Consider the following 12,622-nt stretch of genomic DNA (forward strand, 5'->3'; position numbering starts at 1 on the left):
TTTTTATACAGATTCATTTAAATTGACTTACGGAAATCAGTTGACATCCCTCAATTGTTTGCAGATGATGTGTCTCCTCCTGGGCAGCTCACAGTAAGGGTCTGTTCTGGGCAGGTCTTCTCGTCTTTTGGTGAGATGGGAATTTGGGAATTTCTCTCAATTTCTCTCGCAGACCCCACTGGAAAGCTCCGCAGGCAGAATCAATCATGCTAGAGAGGTTCCAACCAACTCAATGCATCATAGTACACACGTCAATCAGGAGCTCTGCTTGTTTAGTCCCAGCAGTTGTCTTATATACAGCTACACATAGATAAGTTATATTTGCATGATTTAGCATAATTATTTAATCATTACCGTTTGGTATCATTCATGTGACCGACCAATACTGGTCCATAACATTCGACAGACCAATACCTCACGAGGCTTCTTCTCTCTAAGCGGATACCTTGAAACTGAGATATCTTTCATTCTCATAACAAGGTCTGGGTGTACTGCCAAATTGCAGCTACTGATAGTGAGGTCTCGTTACAACAGTCACTTGCATGAACACTGAAATTGGTTTATAGAACAGCACATGAATAGAACACAGAAATTAGTTATAAGAAAAGCACAGACATGAAAATTCCCATTACATTCCATCCTCTTATCACTTGTGCGATAATAATCATTACAATGTAATGTAAGCCAAATATTCTATACTCCTATTAAAGTAAGGGAAACCAGTTCTGTGTGAGCTGTTTTCCAGTTCTGTGTGACCTGATCTGTAACGTTATCTAGAGGTCTGTCCAATACTGCTGTTGGATCTACAGGTAGAGGATAACGTCTCAGGAATCTCATACGTAACATGTCTCAGAGGATAACATGTCTCGTTCTATTTCAGAATATGCTGTTAACTAGAACTAGTGTAATTGTCTAAACCCCTGTATGAATATAACACTAGTCTAAAAGAGGAATTTGTGATGTAACACAAATTTATAATGGGTTAGAGTTAACCTTTTTGGGATAGGGGGCAGCATTTTCACTTTTAGATGAATAGCGTGCCCAGACTGAACTGCCTCCTACTCTGTCCCAGATGCTAATATATGCATATTATTATTAGTATTGGATAGAAAACACTCTGACGTTTCTAAAACTGTTTGAATGATGTCTGTGAGTATAACAGAACTCATATGGCAGGTGAAAACCTGAGAAAAGTCCAACCAGGAAGTGGGACATCTGAGGTTTGTAGTTTTTCAAAGCTTGGCCTGTACACATTGAGATATGGATGAGGTTGCACTTCCCAGGGCTTCCACTAGATGTCAAACGTCTTTAGAAACTGGTTATAGGATTCTACTATAAAGGAGAGGCTAATAATAGCTCTATGAGTGAGTGGTCTGGCAGAGAGCCTCGGTCTCATGACACGCGCTCCCTACAGAGTTTGCTCTCATTCCAATGCTTTTCTTCAGATAATGAAATTCTCCGGGTTGGAACTTTTTTGATGGTTTATGTTAAAAACATCTTAAAGATTGATTGCATACATCATTTGACTTGTTTCTACGGACTGTAACAGAACTATTCAAGTTTTTTTCTTTGGCTGGAAAATGGCTGTGTGTGTTTTTGTGACTTGACTCTGACCTAACATAATCATATGTTGTGCTTCAGCTGTAAAGCATTTTTTGAAATCGGACACGACGGGTAGATTAACAAGATGTTTATCTTTCAATTGCTGTATTGGACTTGTTAATGTGTGAAAGTTACATATTTCAAAAAAATATTTTTGAATTTCGCGAGCTGCCTTTTCAGAATAATGTTGTCGAGGGGTTCCGCAGTTAAAGTAACATAATTTTGAGTGTAATGGGTTATTATGACGATCTGATGAAGTAACAATAGAAAAAAAGAATAATATACAACATGCACACCCACACGTAGACTTACGTAAAGTGGTATAAAAGATCAAGTTCAGAGTGGTCCCTTTATGGATAATATGAGGTACAGTGCCTTGCGAAAGTATTCGGCCCCCTTGAACTTTGCGACCTTTTGCCACATTTCAGGCTTCAAACAAAGATATAAAACTGTATTTTTTTGTGAAGAATCAACAACAAGTGGGACACAATCATGAAGTGGAACGACATTTATTCGATATTTCAAACCTTTTTAACAAATCAAAAACTGAAAAATTGGGCGTGCAAAATTATTCAGCCCCTTTACTTTCAGTGCAGCAAACTCTCTCCAGAAGTTCAGTGAGGATCTCTGAATGATCCAATGTTGACCTAAATGACTAATGATGATAAATACAATCCACCTGTGTGTAATCAAGTCTCCGTATAAATGCACCTGCACTGTGATAGTCTCAGAGGTCCGTTAAAAGCGCAGAGAGCGTCATGAAGAACAAGGAACACACCAGGCAGGTCCGAGATACTGTTGTGAAGAAGTTTAAAGCCGGATTTGGATACAAAAAGATTTCCCAAGCTTTAAACATCCCAAGGAGCACTGTGCAAGCGATAATATTGAAATGGAAGGAGTATCAGACCACTGCAAATCTACCAAGACCTGGCCGTCCCTCTAAACTTTCAGCTCATACAAGGAGAAGACTGATCAGAGATGCAGCCAAGAGGCCCATGATCACTCTGGATGACCTGCAGAGATCTACAGCTGAGGTGGGACACTCTGTCCATAGGACAACAATCAGTCGTATATTGCACAAATCTGGCCTTTATGGAAGAGTGGCAAGAAGAAAGCCATTTCTTAAAGATATCCATAAAAAGTGTCGTTTAAAGTTTGCCACAAGCCACCTGGGAGACACACCAAACATGTGGAAGAAGGTGCTCTGGTCAGATGAAACAAAAATTGAACTTTTTGGCAACAATGCAAAACGTTATGTTTGGCGTAAAAGCAACACAGCACATCACCCTGAACACACCATCCCCACTGTCAAACATGGTGGTGGCAGCATCATGGTTTGGGCCTGCTTTTCTTTAGCAGGGACAGGGAAGATGGTTAAAATTGATGGGAAGATGGATGGAGCCAAATACAGGACCATTCTGGAAGAAAACCTGATGGAGTCTGCAAAAGACCTGAGACTGGGACGGAGATTTGTCTTCCAACAAGACAATGATCCAAAACATAAAGCAAAATCTACAATGGAATGGTTCAAAAATAAACATATCCAGGTGTTAGAATGGCCAAGTCAAAGTCCAGACCTGAATCCAATCGAGAATCTGTGGAAAGAACTGAAAACTGCTGTTCACAAATGCTCTCAATCCAACCTCACTGAGCTCGAGCTGTTTTGCAAGGAGGAATGGGAAAAAATGTCAGTCTCTCGATGTGCAAAACTGATAGAGACATACCCCAAGCGACTTACAGCTGTAATCGCAGCAAAAGGTGGCGCTACAAAGTATTAACTTAAGGGGGCTGAATAATTTTGCACGCCCAATTTTTCAGTTTTTGATTTGTTAAAAAAGTTTGAAATATCCAATAAATGTCGTTCCACTTCATGATTGTGTCCCACTTGTTGTTGATTCTTCACAAAAAAATACAGTTTTATATCTTTATGTTTGAAGCCTGAAATGTGGCAAAAGGTCGCAAAGTTCAAGGGGGCCGAATACTTTCGCAAGGCACTGTATGATAAGGTTAAAGCATTGTACAGGACTTGACTTTCCTCTAACCAATAGAACTGATGAATGCTTAGAAGATTTCCTTCACCCTGGCATTTTGAAATGAACCCCACACCCTGTTAAATAGAACTAATAAATGCCGAACATAGTTTTTGTTGATATCCCAAATGATGACATTCTAAACCAATTCGTGAGTAGGCAAATTGGAGACTGTATCTGTTTCCCTGCTGCCTCAGGTGCCAGACTTATTATGGATGGAGAGTGACATCTACTAGGGACTGAGACAGTGCCAACCCAGTTAATACATACTGATCCCTCCAAAGCATTACGTATGAATCTTAAAATGATAGACATTTAAAAAATATTGAAGCAGAAAGTGAATATCCAACAGATATTATAATAAAAATATAGAGTAACTTCATGAAGGTATACTGAAATGAAAACAATGCCTTCCAATATGGAGAACGTTATCATGTTTGTTATGTTTTGTTTTACACCTTGCGTTAGGGGGGAAAGCAGAATGTTGTTTGTGTCACGGCTGACTAGGTGTGTAGATAGGAATCAGGCGCAGAGAGCAGAGAGTTCCAGGGGAAAGATGCACTTTATTCCGGTACCAAAAGTAAATACCCAAACACACAGGGCGCAAAACACTGACCAACCCAAAACAACGGGTAACACCTCTGGAGCACAAACAACACCAACGACACAAACACCAAAATAATCCCACACAACAAAGGGGCGGGTTCCACACGCTAAATAGGGAAGCAAATCAAGAACACACAAACTAGGAACAGATGTAACTAATGAGACAAAACTAACCGAAAGGAAAAAGGGATCGGTGGCAGCTAGTAGGCCGGTGACGGAAAGATATTATGGAGACTAGTGAAAGTAACAAAGTGAATGGTAATTGGCTTTCAGATAGCAATCTAATAATACAATATTTTAGTAATTTGATGAAGATTGAGCATTGGGACTGATAATAAATTAGAGGCTGCTCACTCTTCAAGGCCTGGTCCACTGCTCTTGTGTTTAAGTAATCTGTTGTTTGTGATTTAAAGTGAGCTTCCTATGGAACACTACATAGCTGCCAGTACACACTGACCTCAAACAGGCTGTGAGAGTCACAGTGGGGAAATTTGTGACAGTTTGTACAGAATTGTATGTCAATGCAACAGGTTAAAAAATATTAAGATTACAAGAGAGTTGTTTGCTTTAGAAGGTGCCCAATTCAGCTTTACAGGACACCATATCATCTGATGTGTCTGTCTGAAGTATAAATGTGTCTGAAGTGTAATTCTGTATACGCATGCGTTTATTAAGGCTTCCTGCCCAACATGCAGTTAACTCAATTAATGATTAAGAATGTTTAGGACTGAATAAAATGTAGCATAGTGAAAACTAAATACAAGTTTATTTTCTTTCTTCCAGGACTGATAGAATGTCCGCTACCAAGTTTAAAAAATATATTTATCAATTATTATGCATCTCTCCCTTTGAAAGGCTTCCTGAGGCAGGTGCCTTGGGAGAGCAGTTAAAAGTACCTGGCCATTTTGTTTGTGTTTACCCTATGATTGTTGCTACACACACGCTGGCACCCACACACAACCCACCTGTTAATGAATACTTGTTAGTGGTTAACATTCTGTTTAATTTAAAAGTGTGGGGTCTTTTTATTTGGTTTTAGTGGGTTTTTCACAGGTTTGAAAGGATGCTGTACATAAATGAATGTTTTTATTGTTAGAGTTGTGGTTACACACATGTAAATTCTCTTGATTAGAAGAAATTAATTGGAAAACCCAACGTAAACCTGATACTCAAAATGTTTGAAATGTTCTTTAAATATCTTTAAATAATGTCTGAGGTAGAGGAAAAAAACACTCACTTAATAGGGCTGACTGACCTCTGACCTCTATTCTGATTTCCTGGTGAGTTCTAATCACACTCACTAGAAAGACAGGAGACATTGTTTTTTTTTATGGGCTATGCTTACGGGATACAATTATTTATAGAGATTTATTGCAATCTGTTTATTTTAGATTTAACAGGCAGTGTTGTTGGTTTTTGTGGACGCATGAATCACGATGTGAGTCATGTGTCCACAGGGGGAATTACTGGTCCCCTGGGGCCCTTTGGTAAATAAGCAAACATTTTCTTCACGTTTGCCTGTAAAAGGAAAAAAGAGATGTTGGTAACGAATGACAGTTACTTCAGTTTTTGAAGTTTCCTCCACCTCTACTTTTATATGAAGAAGTGTTGTTGTTGTTGTTTAAAAGTCTGGATTTCCTGAATCAGGTAGTCATAATAATTTGTCATGCAGTGAATTAGAAATACCCTAAACTACTTTTGTTCTGGTCTATCCTCTATCGAGGCTTTGGCAAAGGTCACCACAGATGGTATATGGAAGATCATTTGGCCAAAAACAGTGTGAACCTCAACACCCCCTCTAACTGGATGAAATAATGGCAAAAATGGCATTCAATAGGGTCCTTCACCACTTCTACCATGAGACCTGAGTCCGAGACAGCAACCTGTACACAGCATCCAGTCGAAGTTATCAACTGCTTTTTCTCTCATGCTTTTTCTCTCAAGAGTGTGACATGGGTCCATGTGGAGTGAGCATGGAGAGTGATCCCATCCACATTTTTCTCATGCTGTTGGTGTACTGGTAGGTGAAATTGACAAAGACAGAATGGACTGTAAAGGACATTGGTGGCTCAGGTGAGAGACATTATCAAGGGCCATCCAATTTGAACACGTGCCATTAAAAAGGACGAACTGAAACAATATCTGAAGAAGAACACCAGGAAGGATGAGTGCCGGGGATGGAGTGTTGTGGTCAGCCATGCCCGTAATTTATTTAGGCTTATCCAAAATGGTTTATTTGGGGTATCAGATTGATTGTGGAGGTCTGCACACTGCAAAATGTACTATAATTTAGACAAGAATGTATTGAGATACAATCTGTCAATACTACAAATGGGGGCCATGATGAGAAAAGATAAGATGCTAGAAAAATACGTGAAATGTAAATGTACATTCTGCTAGTATCAATGTGTGCTAAGTTGAGGGTCTTAAATTAAAGTGAAAGAAACAACGTGTAGCACTAAGGACTGTCATTCAACATTTGGGTTGGATAATTTATCAATAGTTATAATTATGATTTGGAAAGGCTTCTAGAGACAGAGCTGTGCCCTAAAAGGTGAGGAAAGCCACTAGATTGTAGCTTGGGCTAATCTTGCACCAAATCTAATTCTTAGCAAGGTTGGTGTGAAACTGTTATAACGTGTTCTCTCTCTCGTCCCTGTGAAATGTTATTAACATGCTGTAAGGAGATCTGTGCCTCTCTGGCTGATAAGATTTCAGCAGCAATCATGTTTTCTGCTCCTCCAGAGGATGGTGAAACTAATGAGCTGCCAACTCTGGATGAGTCCCCATATCCCCATGTAGATAGGGACGATGAGTAATGATTGAAGGTTGTTTTCTTTTAACAAGTTGAGGGAAATGTAAACCCTTAACCTGTTTCTATTATGTGGAACTTCCTATTATGTGTACTTTCCTATTTATGCTATTTTATTCCTCTGACAGTTTTGATCCTTTATATTGGGCAGACAGACCAGTTCCCTACCTCTTCCCGCTGCAACCTGCCTCCTCTATTTTTGGGGTAATGCTGTAATCAATTGTTTGTACTCTTGAATTGAGCAGACCTTCCTGTACAATTCCATGAAATACATAACTCTACCATTCCAATTTACAATATAATTTAAGAACAAAATACCCTTTTTAAACATCTTTCCCATAAATACAGGTATTTTATCAACCAGCATATTTGAGTACAGCCATAACATTTGTTGTAATATTTGTTCTACCTTTTCAGGGGGATGAAATTGAAATTGTAGCCAGCTCTGCAATGCTTGGAGGTCCCACACCTGGATCTTTTGCACAGATTCTGTCAGACCTGGTGTTCAAAAAAGGTCCAGTTGCCAGGACCACAAACACAAATTCCATCTAGATACCGTTGCCCTAGAGCACACAAAAAACTGTACATAACTTGGCCTAAACCTCAGCACCATAGGTACACTACCGTTCAAAAGTTTGGGGTCCTTGTTTTTTAAAGAAAAGCAAATTTGCTGTCCATTAAAATAACATCAAATTGATCAGAAATACAGTGTAGACATTGTGAATGTTGTAAATGACTAATGTAGCTGGAAACGGCAGATTTGTTAATGGAATATGGACATAGGCGTACAGAGGCCCATGATAGAGGAATTCTAAATTACTCTATGCTTTAATTGCCAAAACCAATTTCACACTCGTTTCTATTCATTAATGAGGTGTAAGTTCATTAATTATGCATGAAGTAGATCGAGACCAGTCTTAAAAGCCAGGTAAAGAGTGTTTAATTCCAGAGAGTACTAAATGCTTACACACATTACCACAGGTTATAAACTGAAAATGACGTCAGCGTTTTCCAAACGTTCCGTTTCACAAACAGAGGGCCCCTCTAATTCTCAAGCCTCCGCGTTATCAGCACGAAGTCAAGGCCAGTCAGCATAAATCAACATTCCCGACCATTTTGGAGATGGCCCGTTCCCACCACCTGGAGATTTGTACAACTGAATGAACTTAAAGAACAGACCTTCATTGTTACTAAACTTCCTGACTACATTATATACAATTGTGAAAGGGAGCAAGAGGGACAGTACATTATAGCATTTGGACTAGTCAGTTTCTGATTGGAATGTATACATAATTAGTCATTTCAAACATATTTTCCTCTATCAGCCCATTATCAGTAACCAGCACACCTGTGTTACAATGGCACATTGTGTTAGCTAATCCAAGTTTATAATTTTAAAAGGCTAATAGATCAATAGAAAACCCTTTTGCAATTATGTTAGCACAGCTGAAAACTGTTGTCCTGATTAAAATAAGCAATAAACTTTCCTTCTTTAGACTAGTTGAGTATCTGGAGCATCAGCATTTGTGGGTTCGAATACAGGCTCAAAATGGCCAAAAACAAAGCACTTTCTAATGAAATTCGTCAGTTTATTCTTCTTCTGAGAAATGTAGGCTATTCCATGCGAGAAATTGCCAAGAAACTGAAGATCTCGTACAACGCTGTATACTACTCCCTTCACAGAACAGCGCAAACTGGCCCTAACCAGAATAGAAAGAGGAGTGAGAGGCCCCGGTGCACAACTAAGCAAGAGGACAAGTACATTAAAGAGTTTGAGAAACAGACGCCTCACAAGTCCTCTACTGACAGCTTTACTAACTAGTACCTGCAAAACACCAGTCTCAACGTCAACAGTGAAGAGGTGACTCCGGGATGCTGGCCTTCTAGGCAGAGTTGCAAAGAAACAGCCATATCTCAGACTGGCCAATAAAAATAAAAGATTATGGGCAAAAGACCACAGACACTGGACAGAGGAACTCTTTCTATAAGGCCAGCATCCCGGAGTCGACCTCTTCACTGTTGACGTTGAGACTGGTGTTTTAACAACACTGTACATAGCCATAATATCACATTTGAAATGCCTCTTTTCCTTTGAAACTTTTGTGACTAATGTTTGCTGTTCATTTTTGTTTATTTTACTTTTGTTTATTGTATATTTCACTTGCTTTGGAAATGTAAACATGTGTTTCCCATTCCAAAAAATCTCTTTGAACTAAATGTTATTGAAGTGAGCAAGAGAGAGAGAGAGCGAGATGAGAGGTTGCATCTCCACTGTAGTTGGACAAACAAAAGCATAGGGGACACTAGTCTCTATACTGATTGGGTTTTTCCAATGAGACTTACCCCCACACCATTGGGTCACCAGTGTTTTAGCTCTAGTCTAGTTGTGTTTCCATCAGGAGTGTGACACAAAGGACTTGGGGCGAGTAGAATCAACCTCTGCATCATGAAAGACATTTGCTTTGTGAGGTGTTCAATTTCAAAGTTAGCCATTGTTATGTCAATACAAACTGAAGGGGTCCCAGGGTCTGGGCTTTGCCCCAAGTCAGGGCACGTCAAACGTAACCATGGCCCAGTGAGACATGGGTGCCGTTCTGCGTAGATGGAAAAATGAAGGTATTTTGGGTTAAACACCAGGGTAAATTGTCAATGGAAAATCGCCATGTAGATACTTTAGTTGAATTCTGTGTGACAGATCTTGTTCTTTACCTCCCGTCACGACTCTCCTCCCTCTGGTATTAATCTGGTCACAGGCCGTGACTAATATACACTGCTTCCTCTTTCTTCCCAATTAGGTGCCCAGTGACATTTCAGACTCTGCTCCCTGGCATTAAATGGTAGCACTGATGGGAACAATATATCTTGGGGTGAAGCGAGGCATGGGTGTAATATCTCTGGTGGTTGGATCGATGATAGTCAGTGGCATTCTGTGGCTTCCTCTGGGAGTAATGTCACATATTTATGCGGAGAGGCAAAGGAAGACCCTGTATGCGTCAGAGTGATGTACTGGGGCTGGGCAAGTGGTGGGTGGGTGGAAAAGACCAGCCTGAATTAATGCCCCCCCACACACATATCAAATCTTCCACAACACAGGGATGGACTAATATGGGTTATTTACTTACTATATACAGTGGGGCAAAAAAGTATTTAGTCAGCCACCAATTGTGCAAGTTCTTCCACTTAAAAAGATGAGAGAGGCCTGTCATTTTCATCATAGGTACACTTCAATTATAACAGACAAAATGAGAAAAAAAAATCCATAAAATCACATTGTAGGATTTTAAATGAATTTATTTGCAAATTATGGTGGAAAATAAGTATTTGGTCACCTACAAACAAGCAAGATTCCTGGCTCTCACAGACCTGTAACTCATTCTTTAAGAGGCTCCTCTGTCCTCCACTCGTTACCTGTATTAATGGCACCTTTTTGAACTTGTTATCAGTATAAAAGACACCTGTCCACAACCTCAAACAGTCACACTCCAAACTCCACTATGGCCAAGACCAAAGAGCTGTCAAAGGACACCAGAAACAAAATTGTAGACCTGCACCAGGCTGTGAAGACTGAATCTGCAATAGGTAAGCAGCTTGGTTTGAAGAAATCAACTGTGGGAGCAATTATTAGGAAATGGAAGACATACAAGACCAATGATAATCTCCCTCGATCTGGGGCTCCACGCAAGATCTCACCCCGTGGGGTCAAAATGATCACAAGAACGGTGAGCAAAAATCCCAGAACCACACAGGGGGACCTAGTGAATGACCTGCAGAGAGCTGGGACCAAAGTAACAAAGCCTACCATCAGTAACACACTAACACACACCAGGGACTCAAATCCTGCAGTGCCAGACGTGTCCTCCTGCTTAAGCCAGTACATGTCCAGGCCCGTCTGAAGTTTGCTAGAGAGCATGTGGATGATCCAGAAGAAGATTGGGAGAATGTCATATGGTCAGATAAAACCAAAATATTACTTTTTGGTAAAAACACAACTCGTCGTGTTTGGAGGACAAAGAATGCTGAGTTGCATCCAAAGAACACCATACCTACTGTGAAGCATGGGGGTGGAAACATCATGCTCTGGGGCTGTTTTTCTGCAAAGGGACCAGGATGACTGATCCGTGTGAAGGAAAGAATGAATGGGGCCATGTATCGTGAAATTTTGAGTGAAAACCTCCTTTCACCAGCAAGGGCATTGAAGATGAATCGTGGCTGGGTCTTTCAGCATGACAATGATCCCAAACACACCGCCCGGGCAACGAAGGAGTGGCTTCGTAAGAAGCATTTCAAGGTCCTCGAGTGGCCTAGCCAGTCTCCAGATCTCAACCCCATAGAAAATCTTTGGAGGGAGTTGAAAGTCCGTGTTGCCCAGCAACAGCCCCAAAACATCACTGCTCTAGAGGAGATCTGCATGGAGGAATGGGCCAAAATACTAGCAACAGTGTGTGAAAACCTTGTGAAGACTTACAGAAAACGTTTGACCTCTGTAATTGCCAACAAAGGGTATTTAACAAAGTATTGAGATAAACTTTTGTTATTGACCAAATACTTATTTTCCACCATAATCTGCAAAATAATTCATTAAAAATCCTACAATGTGATTTTCTGGATTTTTTTTCTCATTTTGTCTGTCATAGTTGAAGTGTACCTATGATGAAAATTACAGGCCTCTCTCATTTTTGTAAGTGGGAGAACTTGCACAATTCGTGGCTGACTAAATACTTTTTTCCCCCACTGTAGCTATTGATTATATACTGACAGTGTGTCTGTGTGTGTACAGATGTAGGATCTTAATCTAATCACCCTGTTGCAGGATAACCTTCCTGCAATGCAGTTTAAAAAAGCTTCTGAAATTAATACATTAGTTTCCATTACGAAAAATGTATAAACCACTATAAAAATGTGCATTAATCATTAATCATTTTTTACTGTTATCAGGTATTTTATTAAATAAGTGACAGAGCAAAAGCCAAAGAAAGAGAGAGTAGAGAAGGAAATCAGACACTCAGATACATCATCTTTGTGACATGCACATTTAAGGTTGTCATTTCCTGTCCAGAGGAAGCAGTATGGTATGATGATGATAGAGAGAATAGGATGTGTACATAGTCTGTTTGCACAGTACCCTACTCCGCCCTCTAGTCTCTGTGAACACCTGTTGCAGACAAATGGGCACATAAAGGTAGACTTAGCAATGTGTCAACATAATACAACAGGGTAAATTCCTTGAAATTGACATCAACTGCCAACAACAAGTACAAATATCATATTATCTGCAAAATAGACATTCAAATTTAACCGAACACTAGAATAACATCTCCCAAATATGTACAAACCAATCACCCACCAATCATCTCATCCTATCATAAACAACCTGAATCATTTTGACTGATTGATCAGAACAGGTAAACAAGACTCTTCATCTAAAATATTAGCTCCAGGATATACTCGGATGTTATTTATAATGAACAGAGAACCAGAGAATGGACAGAGAACCAGAGAATGGACAGAGAACGGACTGAGAACCAGAGAATGTACAGAGAAAGGACTGAGAACCAGAGAATGGCCAGAGAAT

Source organism: Oncorhynchus nerka, linkage group LG24, assembly GCF_034236695.1.
Source record: "Oncorhynchus nerka isolate Pitt River linkage group LG24, Oner_Uvic_2.0, whole genome shotgun sequence".
In the NCBI taxonomy this organism is placed as follows: domain Eukaryota; kingdom Metazoa; phylum Chordata; class Actinopteri; order Salmoniformes; family Salmonidae; genus Oncorhynchus; species Oncorhynchus nerka.